Raw genomic sequence first — 12713 nt, 5'->3', positions numbered from 1 at the left:
TGCGAACTATGAGGTGCCATGTGACAACCAGATAAGGCGAACTGATCGGTCAGGATCGGCGTGGAGCCAGCACCCCCATGGGAATGAGGGCAGAAGCCCCGCAGCAGCTGGACCCTCACGTGTGGGGACCACGTGCCCCCGCAGGGCAGCGAATCCACGGGCCTCACTGGTGTGCACACGTCACGGCCGACCGCCGAGGGGTCCCCTTCCTCTCCGACTTCAGCCTGCAGAGCCCTCGTCCCTGCTGAACCCTGCTCGTGTTCTGCCCTTAGAGGCCACCGCAGACTCGGCGTTCGGGTGAGAACCGCGCCCCAGCCTGGCCTCGCCCGCACCACCCACACGCTGCGCTTCAAACACATCTCACCGGGCAGCCTCACGCAGCCGCTGACCAGCCTGGGGACGACGGCAGAGGCAAGGGCAACAACGTAAACCAGCAAGGGGGGGGCCTCCGCCTGTACCATGCTTTAACGATCACAAACGCTTCCAGGGCTGCGCCCCAACCCAATGGGGCAGACGGGGCCAATATCTCAGCCCCCTTTAGGAGCAGGAAACGGGGCCTCCGAGGGGTGAGCTCCTCTCCCTGACCCCAGTGCCCTCTCAGGGTGTGGCCAGACGGTCACGGAGGAGGCCCCCCAGCTGGACCTACCATAGGCACTTATGGAGCCCGCGCGACGTCCAACTTCTCTTCAGTTTCCCTCACTCCTGCCGTGGGTCCTTCCCTAAAAGAAAATTAATACAAGATGAAATGTGCGCAGCACAAGACCAAGAGACACTCAGCTTCAGGAACACGGCAAATTGGGACCAGCCAGAGGATTCGGGGGGAGGGGCCTTCAGTTTACCCAGAAGATGCCCGCGGGTTCTCCTCTGGCTGCAAGAAACACTTCTGAATTCTTTTACTTATTAACTCCTGCCAACCTTTTCGAGCTGCCACGCCACCCCTTGGCCTCAGTCACCCGCTGCTTTGGTGGGACTCGATGACTTCCTTGCTGTTCTGGACACACATAACCCTCTCCCGCCAGCCAGCCTGTACCAACGCCGTTCCCTCCCATGAAAGGCCTTTCTCGATGCTTCTTATCCAACTCCACCAACCACATGAGCAAGGCACAGTTCACAGGCCACTTCCCCAGGGAGCCATTCTCATCCACTGGCTGGAATTCACGTTTCCCCCCAGGAACCCTCTGGCTGCCTCCCCCAGTCTTCGGGTGCTCAGAACTCCCCACCTGGCACGTTAGTCCTCTGGGTGCGCCCCTCCCACAGATGCAGGAGGGCGGGGCTCTCCCACTCGCTGATTCTAGATTTAAGCGCAAGCATTTGCAGCAAACCTCCTAGTCCATGTGCCCACCCTACGAGCTCCAGCACCGAGCCCACGGGTACACGAGAGGCAAGCCATGACCACGTATTGCGCGAGTGCATGCGTGGGGAAGAGCAGAAATCCTCGAGGGCAGTCCTCTGAACCTGACTCTTCACTTGCAACTGTCCCTTGCTTGGAAATGTTATGGGTTGAACTGTGTCCCCCAAAAAGATACATTGAAGTCCCAACCCTGGTCCCTGTAAATGTGACCTTATTCGGAAGTGGGCTCTTCATGGTTAAGATGAGGTCATTCAGGTGGACCCTAATCCAATGACAGGTGTCCTGATAAGAAGGAAACAGAGAGAGAGAGACACACACATGCAGAAAACACCATGTGAAGACACAGGGACACACAGTCACAGAGGGAAGGTGGCCATGTGAAGATGGAGGCAGAGACAGAAGTGATGCTGCCACAAACCAAGAAATGCCTAGGGCCAGGAGGCAAGCGCTCCTCCCCTGGATTCTCCAGAGGGAGCGCGGCCCACGAGCACCTCGACTTCAGACTCTGGCCTTACTGCGCCACCAGCTGTGGCACTTGTTACCGCAGCCCTAGGAAACCACGAGATGTAACCATCCTAAACTCCACGGAAAAAGAAGACTGAGAAATGTATGCCTACAAAGAGTTTTAAATATATATGTGGGAGACAGAGCACAGTAAAGTGATGAGCAAGAGGACAAGATAGTCATCTGTGGTTTAAAAAAAAAAAGAAAGGAAGACATGAACTAAGGCCACCTCTCCTTTCAAGAGACATGGGACCTCTTTTCAGAAATGTGCCAAAACCACCCCCAAGCACCAATGATGAGGCAGCCCCGGGAAGAGCCAGAGGAGGGCCAGTGGCTTGCTCCACAGCTGACCCTTGGAGGACCCAGTTCATTTCCAGTGCCGACATGCCTGAGCCTCGAATACTGGCGAGTTCTCTTGGGGCCTCCACCTCCTGTCACACAAATGGGGATGAGAGCAGCAGCTCCTCTGCAGGCTCGCTGGGATTGCTGCAAGGTTGTTTGGGGGACGCACAGCAGGTCCCCCAAACAGGTGACGGATATGAAACAAGTACATCGGGCAGAAAGAGCTGAAGCTCTTCCCGACTCAGCAGCGCACCCTCCTCCACTCCAGCCCCTCTTACAGGCAGCCCGCCAGGCTGCTGGCCGGGGCTGGAGAGCAACCTGCCCTCACAGAGGTAGTAATCACACATTTATATTTTCATCAAAACAACAGCCACCACTTAGTAAGCACTGGGACGTGTCGGGCACGGGGTCGGGCAGTTCGCGCACATCCTCCTCTAAGATGTATGTTTCTGTGGCTCACGTGATGCCGTGGGGCAGGCAGTCATCCCATCTGTCAATGGGGAAAGTGGGGCTTGGACACTAAGAGGCTATGACCTGTTGACAACCTACACTGCCTCCCTCCCACACAACGTATCAACCGTCAGTGTATACGTGTCTCCCGCCTCAGACTCCAACCTCCCGCAGGGCAGGGGGTGGGCTGACTCATCTGTCCCCCAGCACCCAGCTGGGGCCAGCACAGGAAGGGGGCTCAGAAATCGTCTGCAGAACAGACACATGAACCAGCTGGGCCATCCCCACAGTATAGAAGCCCGAGCTGACTCCTTCCCAGCCCTGAGAAATACTAAGCCCTCTTCCTTAGAAGAAGTAAATAAACAGATACCTGATGCCAGATTGTTTTCCTGTCACCTCCTCCTAAAACAGAAAAAAAAAAAAAAAAGGAAGGTTAACAGTAGCATGTAATGAACTTGAAATGTCACATCCCTACTGGTTCGCATGAACTGATGCATCTGAATTTTAAGCCACTCGGTCAGCTACTCTCAAAGCTAAGCATCAGGAAAACAGACTGATGTGCTGATCTTTATGCTGCTCACAGCTTGAAATCGCAGTGGGCTGTCACCACCTGAGGTATGTCAGCCGCAGAAAGCCATCCTGAAACCAGACAGTTGCAGAACACAATGTGGGTCCCATTCCTGGGGCAAGTGGGCAGGATCTTCACAAGCTCGAGCACAAGCTCCCACAGGGGCAGCCCTGGGCGTCTGGGCCATCTGTGGTCTAGCTTCTATCCGTCCACTCAGCATTGACAGCCACTCTGTGCCGGGCCCACGACAGGAGACACAGAGCTGCCCGGGACGAGGTGCTCCGGGACAGTCCTGATCCAGGTGAGGCAAGAGGTACACTCAACAAGCTGTAAGGCCAGCGGCAAAGTGCTTTCACAACCCTACAAAGTTCAACTGTGGCCCTGAGGAGCAAGTGACTATCAATTCAGTGCAGCACCAAATTGTGTCAGCTCTACACCAGAAGACTCCAGATCCACGCCTGCAATCCTGGACAACCGCAGGAGGACCAGACTGGTTTCCTTAGTGCCATCCTTACCCCCCTGCAACCCATTCTCCACCCAGAAGGCTGAACTCTTTACACACACAAAGCAAATCACGTCCCATCATGAGAGCAGAAACACTGTTCCACTTTATCTCCCGCTGAATCCTCAGCACCCAGGTCAGTGTCCAGTGATGGCAGGCGCTCAATCAATATTTGATGAATTAACAAAAATAAAGAAGTGAATTCCTTGCAAACTGGTGCAGCCACTATAGAAAACAGTATGGAGATTCCTCAAAAGATTAAAAATAGAACTACCATATGACCCAGCTATCCCGCTACTGGGCACCTATCCAAAGAGCTTGAAGTCAGCAATTCCAAAAGTCCTGTGCACCCCAATGTTTATTGCAGCATTTTTTACAATAGCCAAGACATGGAAGCAACCTAAGCGCCCATCAACAGATGATTGGATAAAGATGTGGTATATATACACAATGGAATACTACTCAGCTGTAAAAAAGAACAAAATTGTCCAATTTGCAACAACATGGATGGACCTTGAGGGTATTATGTTAAGTGAAATAAGCCAGATTGAGAAGGACAATCTCTGTATGACTCCATTCATATGAGGAATTTAAACTTGTAGACAAAGAGAACAGATTAGTGGCTACCAGGGGAAAGGTGGGGTGGGGGGTGGACAGAAAGCGTGAAGGGGTGCACCTACAACACGACTGACAGACAATAATGTACAAGTGAAATTTCACAAGATTGTAACCTAACATTAACTCAATAAAAATTAAAATAAATAAATTAAAAAAAATAAAGAAGTGAATTCCTTCCAAACACAATCAAACAAGTGCTGTTTGTGCCCAGCAGTGAATCAGGCACGGCCCAGAGGCCTTGCACTTCGTGGAGTCACGACCACTCTCAGACGAAAGCCAGGACAACCTTTTGGGAGAAACAGCAAGCAGAGGAGTCATTTCACACCTCTGGGTCCAGCCATCAGAAAACGGGAGCCCTTTCTGCTCCATCCCCACTACCCCAGACACTTCCATCACTACAGTCTCAACAAAGTCCCAGCTAGGCCAAGATTCTAGGGCATCTGAACTGCTTTCCAGTTAACATTCTTTGAAAAGGAAAAAAGAGCCACCTTTAAATAAAAAATATAAACGATGACTTCACTTGGGCAGATGCATTCGTTGGCAGCTGTCTTGCCACTGTCCACCTCCCATTCCCACCAGGCGACAGCGCCATGCCCCCCGCGACCGTTTACCGGTGCTTCTAAGTCCCTGAGTGCAGAGCTGGGCCAATCTTTTTGTACTGCCAAAGCCCAGCGCTGAAATGTGCTCATTAAATGTTTCCTGAGCAAAGAACGCTTTGAAAACCCCAAACGGCTTACAACGGTAGGATACTCTCACTTTTAGAACTATCCCCTCTAACGCCCCAGCTACTCTACAGAGTGGAGGACCGTCTCCGCCCCGTCCCCTCTACCTGATGGGGAAAAGGGTGGGAATGCCTGGGTCCGGCGCCCCAGAGAGAGGCGAGTAAGGCGGGAAAAAGATATCTCCAGTCTCCTGCCCAGAGCTCTAGCCACAGGTACACTGCGCCCTGCAAGACGCCAACACAAAAAAGCAGACTGCAAATGAATGAAAAAGCCTAGGAACAATGAAATTCTGGGATATCCAAGAATAAGAAGAATGCAATTACAACTATCGGGAGGCACGCGGTAAATCATAGGAACTCGGAGGAAGAAGAGAGGCACAGTGGTCAGCACCAGGCTTCCCGGAGGACGCGGATCCGGCGAGCAGCATCTAAACCAAACGGTCGCGGCCGCGTAGACACGGGCGCCCACAACCGCTCGCGCATGCGCACTCGCCCCCCCACGCACGGCCGCACCCTCGGCGCAGGAAGGCGACGGCCTCGACGGCGGGGCCTCACCTGAGGGCGCAGAGCGCCCAGGAGCGCCGAGCAGGGCGGCCCCGCGCCGCGCCCCGGCCCCGCCTCCACCCGACTGCGGCGCCCTCACAAGGACAACGCCCGCAGCCCGCGGCCCGGCCCGCCGCGCGCCGCGTTCGACTTCCGGGGCGGCGCCATGGCAACCAAAGACGCGGCGCCGGCGCGCGACCGCTTCCGGGGTCGGGCCTTCCCGGCCCGTGTCTACGCCCCGCGCCTGGGGAACCGCTGTGCCCCCGGCTGAGATCCTAGGACGAGCCGGGCGGTCCACCCCCGAGCCTCGCAAACGTCCGGGCCCAGAAATGAGGTTGAGAGAGGGCACGGGGCGCGGGATCGAGCCTGACGGTGGGAGGCGGAGCGGTGTGATGATGGGGGCCCCGGGGGTGCAGTCCCCTCTCTGTGCGCTCTGCTGCTCGGATTCCGGCGCTGTAAAATTGCGACTGTTGTTTGCACCTCCGTCGTAGAGTTGTTGTGAGGGCAACGTGACATGTTGCGCTCAGCATCTAGTAGTCAATAAATAGCCTACTCCAGGGTCACCTCATTTGTTAAGTGTTCCCCCAGCGTGGGGCAGGACTAGTTCCTCAAACTATGTCATCAATTCCTGGTAGGAAGCGGCAGCGGGGCCTGGTGAGAAACTTAAAGCTGAAGCCGGACGTGGATGGAAACCTAGCTGCGAAATTACTGGCTCTGTGACTTCCGGCAGGTCACTTCTGCGAGCCTCAGTTTCCTTGTATTCCTTATAAATCGGGGATAACAGCACCTGCATTGAAGCATTGTTGGGAAGATTATTTTAAAAGAAAAAAAAAGGCACTGGCGTGGCACATAGTAGTTCCTCAAAGACTTCTTGAATTAATGCATACTAAAAGAGCATTGTCCCAGACACCTGTCAGCCGTGAGTGCAGCAGGGGCAGCATGAAAGAGGAGAAACACAGTTCACATCCTGCTCTGATACGTTCGAGCTGTTTGGGCATAGGCGGATCCCAGCCTCTTAATTACAGTTTCTTCACGGAGAAATGGGAATAATGATCTTTGTCTCTCAGGGATGGAAGAGAGTTTAAATTCCTGGTGGACGGCACCGAGGAAGGTGTTTAACCTGTTCTACCATGTCCTTCTGCCCTTGTGCCACGTGCATGCCATTCCAAAGAGCATAGCCAGCAACCAAAATGCCAGAAGCCCGGGGTACTGACGGTGGGAGGAGACCAACATCACAAGAGCAAACAGTAGGAGAAGCTCCGGCCAATGTGAAGAATTAGCTGGGAGCTAGGTAGTCCCAGGAGAAAAAGACAAGAAACTGAGGCTAATCTGAGTCGAATTAAAAGTCTTCAGGGGCTTTCCATTGCCATCAAGACAACATCCAGACTCCTTAATGTGTTTTTAGTTTTAGTGCAGTTAAAAATCTGTTAACCTTTTTCCTGTATAGCATCTCAGTTTCCTGTTGGGCATAGAAAGACCCACCTCACACGTTGTAAAAACGTAAGACGCCAAAAATACAATCAACTAAGTTAAGTGATGGTTGAAATATATACATTATCAATGACAAAGCATTAGTTAGTATCCACAATATACAAAAAGTTTGCATGAATCGATAAGAAAAAAATACAAAAATTGCAGAAGAGATGGAACCACAAATTCTAGAACAGAAAGATAAACAAAATGGTAAACAAATATGTGGAAAGATTCCCAAATTAATGATATTGAGATTTTTAATGACGTATTTTTTACTGATTAAATTGGCAAACATTTAAAATACAGTTACAACCAATGTTAGAAAGGATATGGGAAAAAAGGCATTTGTATCCACTACTGACAGAAGTGAATATTAGTCCAGCTTTTGGAAGACTGGCGATTTGGCAGTATTCATCAGAATTTTAATATATGTTTAGTTATATACTCTTTGACCTAGAAATTCCAACTTTAGGAATCCTATAGAAATTCTCTCAGATAAACAAAGATATACATCCAACAGCACTGAAAGCAGTATTTCTAATAATGAAAAATTGGGAATAATATGAATGTTTATTAGGAGAGCTCTGGTTGGCTAAATTCAAGTTCACCAATTTAATGAAAGAGTATTTACCTATTCAGAGGGATAAGGTGCATCTGTGTGTGCTGACGTGGAAATGTGTACATGATACATTAAATGAAAACTGCAAGTTATGCAACTGTTTGTGGAGCCAGGTACCTGAAGGGTACCATAAATATTAAACCAATTTGCTGTTTTTCCTGTTTCACTTGAGGGTTGACTCAGGGGTCTGGAGGATTTGTGAGCTTGTTTTCCGGAGGATTCTCGAGCTTGTTTTGCAGAAGGAAGAGAAGGCCTTCGGGAGATTGCCATCACCCGTCACCGGATGGCGGCCCTCAGCAGCTGCTGAAGCCCGGCAGTCCCGCTGCCCAGGGGCTTATCGGGAGTGACCTCTTTGTTTCTCTGAAGCCCCTCCTGCCAAGCCCCTTAGCTCCATAAAACACCCCCTGCTTTCTGTTCTTGGGGAGCAGATTTGAGAGAACCCAGGCTCCCACCTACTCTGTTTGGCCAATTCTTAGAAATCTTCGTCTCCAAGCACTGATGTCGCAGCGTTAGGCTTCCGGCGCATCAGGCACATGAACTTGAGATAAAGGGGTTCAGTGTCATTTGTACAGTGTGATCTTTTTAAAAAAAATTTGTGTGGAGGCCAGCCCCGTGGCCGAGTGGTTAAGTTCGCGTGCTCCGCTTTGGCAGCCCAGGGTTTTGCCAGTTCGGATCCTGGGGGTGAACATGGCACTGCTCATCAAGCCACGCTGAGGCGGCGTCCCACATGCCACAACCAGAAGGACCCACAACTGAAAATACACAACTATGTACCCGGGGGCTTTGGGGAGAAAAAGGAAAAATAAAATCTTTAAAAAAAAATTTTGTGTGTATATGCATTAACTATAACTTAAGAAGCATTAAAAAAATCTGAAAAAAATCCACAATACTATTAAGCGTCATTCTCTTTGGAAGTTGGAATAGAAGTTACTTCCTCTTTTTACAGCCTATATTTTTTATTGTCTGAATTTTTTAGTAGCACAAACATATTATTTTGTAATTTTTAAAACCTTCAATGAAATAAAGTTAAAAAAACAAACTTTTAAATTTCAAAATGACGAATGGAATATACATCTATCTCTTCACATCTCAAAATCTCACTGAAAAGGCAGAAGAAACACAAAGATACAATAGAAGATTTATCATCCAGGAATCTAAATGCCTAATGATGCGGCTCACGAGCTGAGGAGGCGAAAGAAAGATTTCTTGGATGCTCAAGGTCGTGGTAGTGCTCCTTTATTCAGAGACTAGCATGGGGACAGGACCCATGGACAGTGAAGAGCTGCAATGAGTTGAGGGTAGGGTTAAATTTATAAGGCCTAGGTATGTGAGTTATTTCTTTACAAGACAAAGGAAATATGTAAAAAAGTTGTTAAAATGGTATAGGCCGGGGCCGGCCCTGTGGCCGAGCGGTTAAGTTTGCGCGCTTGGCTCTGCGGCCCGGGGTTTCGCTGGTTCGGATCCTGGGCGTAGACATGGCACCACTTGTCAGGCCATGTTGAGGCAGCATCCCACATGCCACGACGAGAGGGACACACAATTAAAATATACAACTAGGTACTGGGGGTATTTGGGGAGAAAAAGCAGAAAAAAAAAAAGATGGGCAACAGTTGTTAGCTCAGGTGCCAATCTTTAAAAAAAAAAAAATGGTATCAGTGCAGGTGGGGTCTGGTTATCGGGTTGTTGTATAACTTTGGATACAATACGAGTCCCGTCAAACCAGGGTCGGGAGGCTCTGTGCTTCCCAAAGGGCGGTGTAGGTCGGCCTGTAGGCCGGAACGCCTTGGGCTTCTCTCCCTGGGGCAGCTTTGACCCTCATCACCTGAACCATCCACATAAAGGAAATGCTTGAAAAGATTTTGCTTTAAGATCATCCATTTCTAAACCATTCCTTTGCGGTCTCTGAGGACTGGTTTACTCTGTCGAGTCATCGTTGGTCCTGGGAGATCCATCAGGCAGGGCAAGATCAGCTGCCCACGTGGAGCAGTCCCTGTGGGTAGTGACTCAGGGCATAGTGGAAGATACCACGCGGTAGTGACAGCGCACCAGTTATGGCAGATCCCAGGGACATGTTCTGAAAGATAACAATTATATAAAGTACTGAATTACGGTTGTGAAAATATATATGTTGGTTGTTAAGTTCTTTTCAAGGGCATTACTCTCTTTTGGTGTTAAGATATTTAAACTACAGAAATAGGCTTAATCCAGAACAGATCAGTTTCCAGATTTGGTTTTCTGCCAAGGGACTATCTGCTATAAATCTCTGACATCGTTGGAAAACTAGGAGAGATCCTCCCAACAGAAAAAACAGTGAGGAATTCCTGGAAATGAAATGAGAACAGATGAATGGGGCAACCTCAGTAAAAATGAGGACAAATACTCCCCACTGAGCAAAGGAGAGAAGCTCACAAAAAAAAAAAAAAAAAAAAAGAGTGAGTTTTCTGAACAAAACCCTTCATTACCCTGAGATAAGAAGGAAGGACTGTGAGAAGATACACACATGGCCAGTTGGCCAGAAAATTAATTGAGGGATAGCTGGTTGGTCCAGACAGTCCTCTAACATTTAGGCTGAGGCCATGGGTCTTAATCTATTCACGCTGCTAGAACAAACGGAGACTGAGTGCCTTCTAAACAACACAAACAAGTTTATTTCCCACAGTATGAGAGGATGAGAAGTCCAAGATCAAGTGGCCAGCAGATTTGGTGTCTGGTGAGAACCCACTTCTTGGTTCACAGGTGGCCTTCTTCTTGCTGTGTCCTCACAGGGCAGGAGTGAGGCAGCTCCCTCGGGTCTCATGTATAAGGGCACAAATCCCAGTCACGAGGGCTCCATCCTGGTGATCCGATCACCTCCCAAAGGTCTTCCCCTCACTGCCCCCCCATCCTGATACCATCACACTGGAGATTAGAATTTCAGCACATGAATTTGGGGGGGACACAAACATTTAGTCCATTGCACCATGAGAATAGTTCCTGCAAGAGAAAAGCTCAGACATTGAAACAAAAACAGTAAAGAAGACCTACAACAAAGGCACAAATTTCAGCAAAAGGGGAGCTGAACGCCAATGAAACAGTCAATACAATTAAGACACTTGATCAGACACAAGTCAGCAAACCAGGGCCAAATCCAGTCCACCACCTGTTTTTAACAGCCGGAGAAAGCTAAGAATGGTTTTCACACATGACCATTTGCAATCGATTTGATGATAGGAAAACACCACAACTTTGAACTCCAGTGAAGTGAAATTTACCACTCTCTTCTCCCAAAGGGAATTCTATTCTTCTCATTAGACCTATATTACTATATATACATACTCAATTATGAGTATATATATATATATATATATATATTTTTTAAGGAAGATTAGCCCTGAGCTAACTGCTGCCAATCCTCCTCTTTTTGCTGAGGAAGACTGGCCCTGAGCTCACATCCATGCCCATCTTCCTCCACTTTATATGTGGGACGCCTACCACAGCATGGCTTGCCAAGCGGTGCCATGTCCGCACTCGGGATCCGAACCGGCGAACCCCAGGCAGCCAAAGCAAAACGTGCATACTTAACCGCTGCGCCACCGGACGGCCTCTATGATTATATTTTTAATTTGGCCAATACAAAAGTTAGGAAAATTTGTGGAACTTGTACGCGGCAGAGCCTGGATTTTAACCTAGGAAACCTGACTGTCACACTACCTCTGCCTCCCTGGAAAATAAAGGGCCGCCTTCTGCAGAGACTGGCGCACAGTGTACGCGGTACCCTGACCGCGACGCCCGAGGCCGCCCCGCAGCCCGCTCCGGGCCGGGGAGCTCCTTGCGTCCATCATCATGTACCTCTACCGCCATCTAGTGGAGCCGGTGCTAAGCTGGCGCCGGACCGGCCGAGTCCGCGCCCCGCTGCCGCCAGTCACCCAGACGATGCGCTTACGGGGCTGGCACCGCTGGCTCACAGCAAGTGGTCAGTAGACATTGTCCGCCGGATGAGACTCACCTGCAATGGCTGGTTTCCGAGGCTGGTTCCTTGCGCCCAGGTTCTGCCGACAACAACGGGCATGGTCAGGGCCCCATCGTGGGACGATCTGGCCGCAGCCGCCCCCCACCCTCCCCAGCCTCTGGGGCGCGTGGCCCTCTCCTCCCTCGGCAGGTGGCCCTGCTGCTCCTCAGCCCCTAGAGGGGGTGTTGTCATCCTTTGGCCCTAATGCCCTTCTCCACCCCCACATCCCTTCACCGAGCTCCCTCTGCACAAAACTGGTGACTAAGTCTGTCCAGGTGTCTTTTTTACTGAGAACCAGCCTCTCATTGGCTGAGGGCCAGAACTGGATACATATCTGTGGGGCTCAGTGCAAAAGGAAAATGCGGGTACCCTTGTTGAAAAATTAAGAATTTCAACACAGCTACGGCAGCATTAAACCAACTGTGGGGTCGGTGTGAGCACAGGGGCCCTGGATGGCTGTCCGGGTTTCAGGGCCTGAAGCCCGCCCCGCTGCGTGCAGGACTCCGTCCTAAAAGCCGGGCCGCAGCTCCCCTCATTGGACCCGCAGAAGAAGCCTGCCTGCTGGGCGGTTTTACCTCACATTTTAAAACAACGGTAGTAAAATACGCATAACATAAAATTTACTATATTGACCATTTTTAAGTGTACAATTCAGTAGTGTTGAGTATATTCACGTTGTTGTGTGACCATCTCCAGAACTATGCAAAACTGAAATTCTGCCCGTGAAATACCGGCTCCCCGCTCCCACCCCTCCCCCGCATCCACCGTCCTTTCTGACTGCTCCGGGGACCTCCTACAGGTGAATCCTACCGTGTTCGTCCTTTTGTGACGGGCTTATTTCACTTAGCATTGCGTCCTCAAGGCTCATCTCTATTGTAGAATGCGTCGGAACTTTCTTCCTTTTTAGGGCTGACTAATATTCCATTGTGTGGATGTACTGTTTTGTTTATCCATTCACCAGTTCATGGACGTTTGGGCTGTTCCCTCTTTTGGCTGTTGTGAATACTGCTGCTATGAACGTGGGTGTGCAAGTA

At 50.2% G+C, this 12713-nt stretch overlaps 1 protein-coding gene across 3 annotated transcripts in view; it reads right to left on the bottom strand.

Moving 5' to 3' along the window:
- The window catches only part of TTLL1 (TTL family tubulin polyglutamylase complex subunit L1), a 30483-nt gene extending 24744 nt beyond the window's left edge, over positions 1 to 5739 (bottom strand). For 2 of the 3 annotated variants that reach the window (XM_046645924.1, XM_046645927.1), the window contains exons 1-3: positions 5612 to 5739; positions 3018 to 3049; positions 647 to 719 (exon numbers count right to left, since the gene is read on the bottom strand). The gene's annotated coding sequence lies outside the window, so the exon portion shown is untranslated. Of the gene's footprint in view, positions 1 to 646; positions 720 to 3017; positions 3050 to 5380; positions 5517 to 5611 lie in introns of those variants that run through there. The other variant, XM_046645926.1, reaches the window with a different exon arrangement.
- Between the last annotated feature and the right edge of the window lie 6974 nt (positions 5740 to 12713).

This window comes from Equus quagga, chromosome 19 (assembly GCF_021613505.1).
Source record: "Equus quagga isolate Etosha38 chromosome 19, UCLA_HA_Equagga_1.0, whole genome shotgun sequence".
Classification (NCBI taxonomy): domain Eukaryota; kingdom Metazoa; phylum Chordata; class Mammalia; order Perissodactyla; family Equidae; genus Equus; species Equus quagga.
This window is presented reverse-complemented; position numbering and strand designations above follow the sequence as displayed.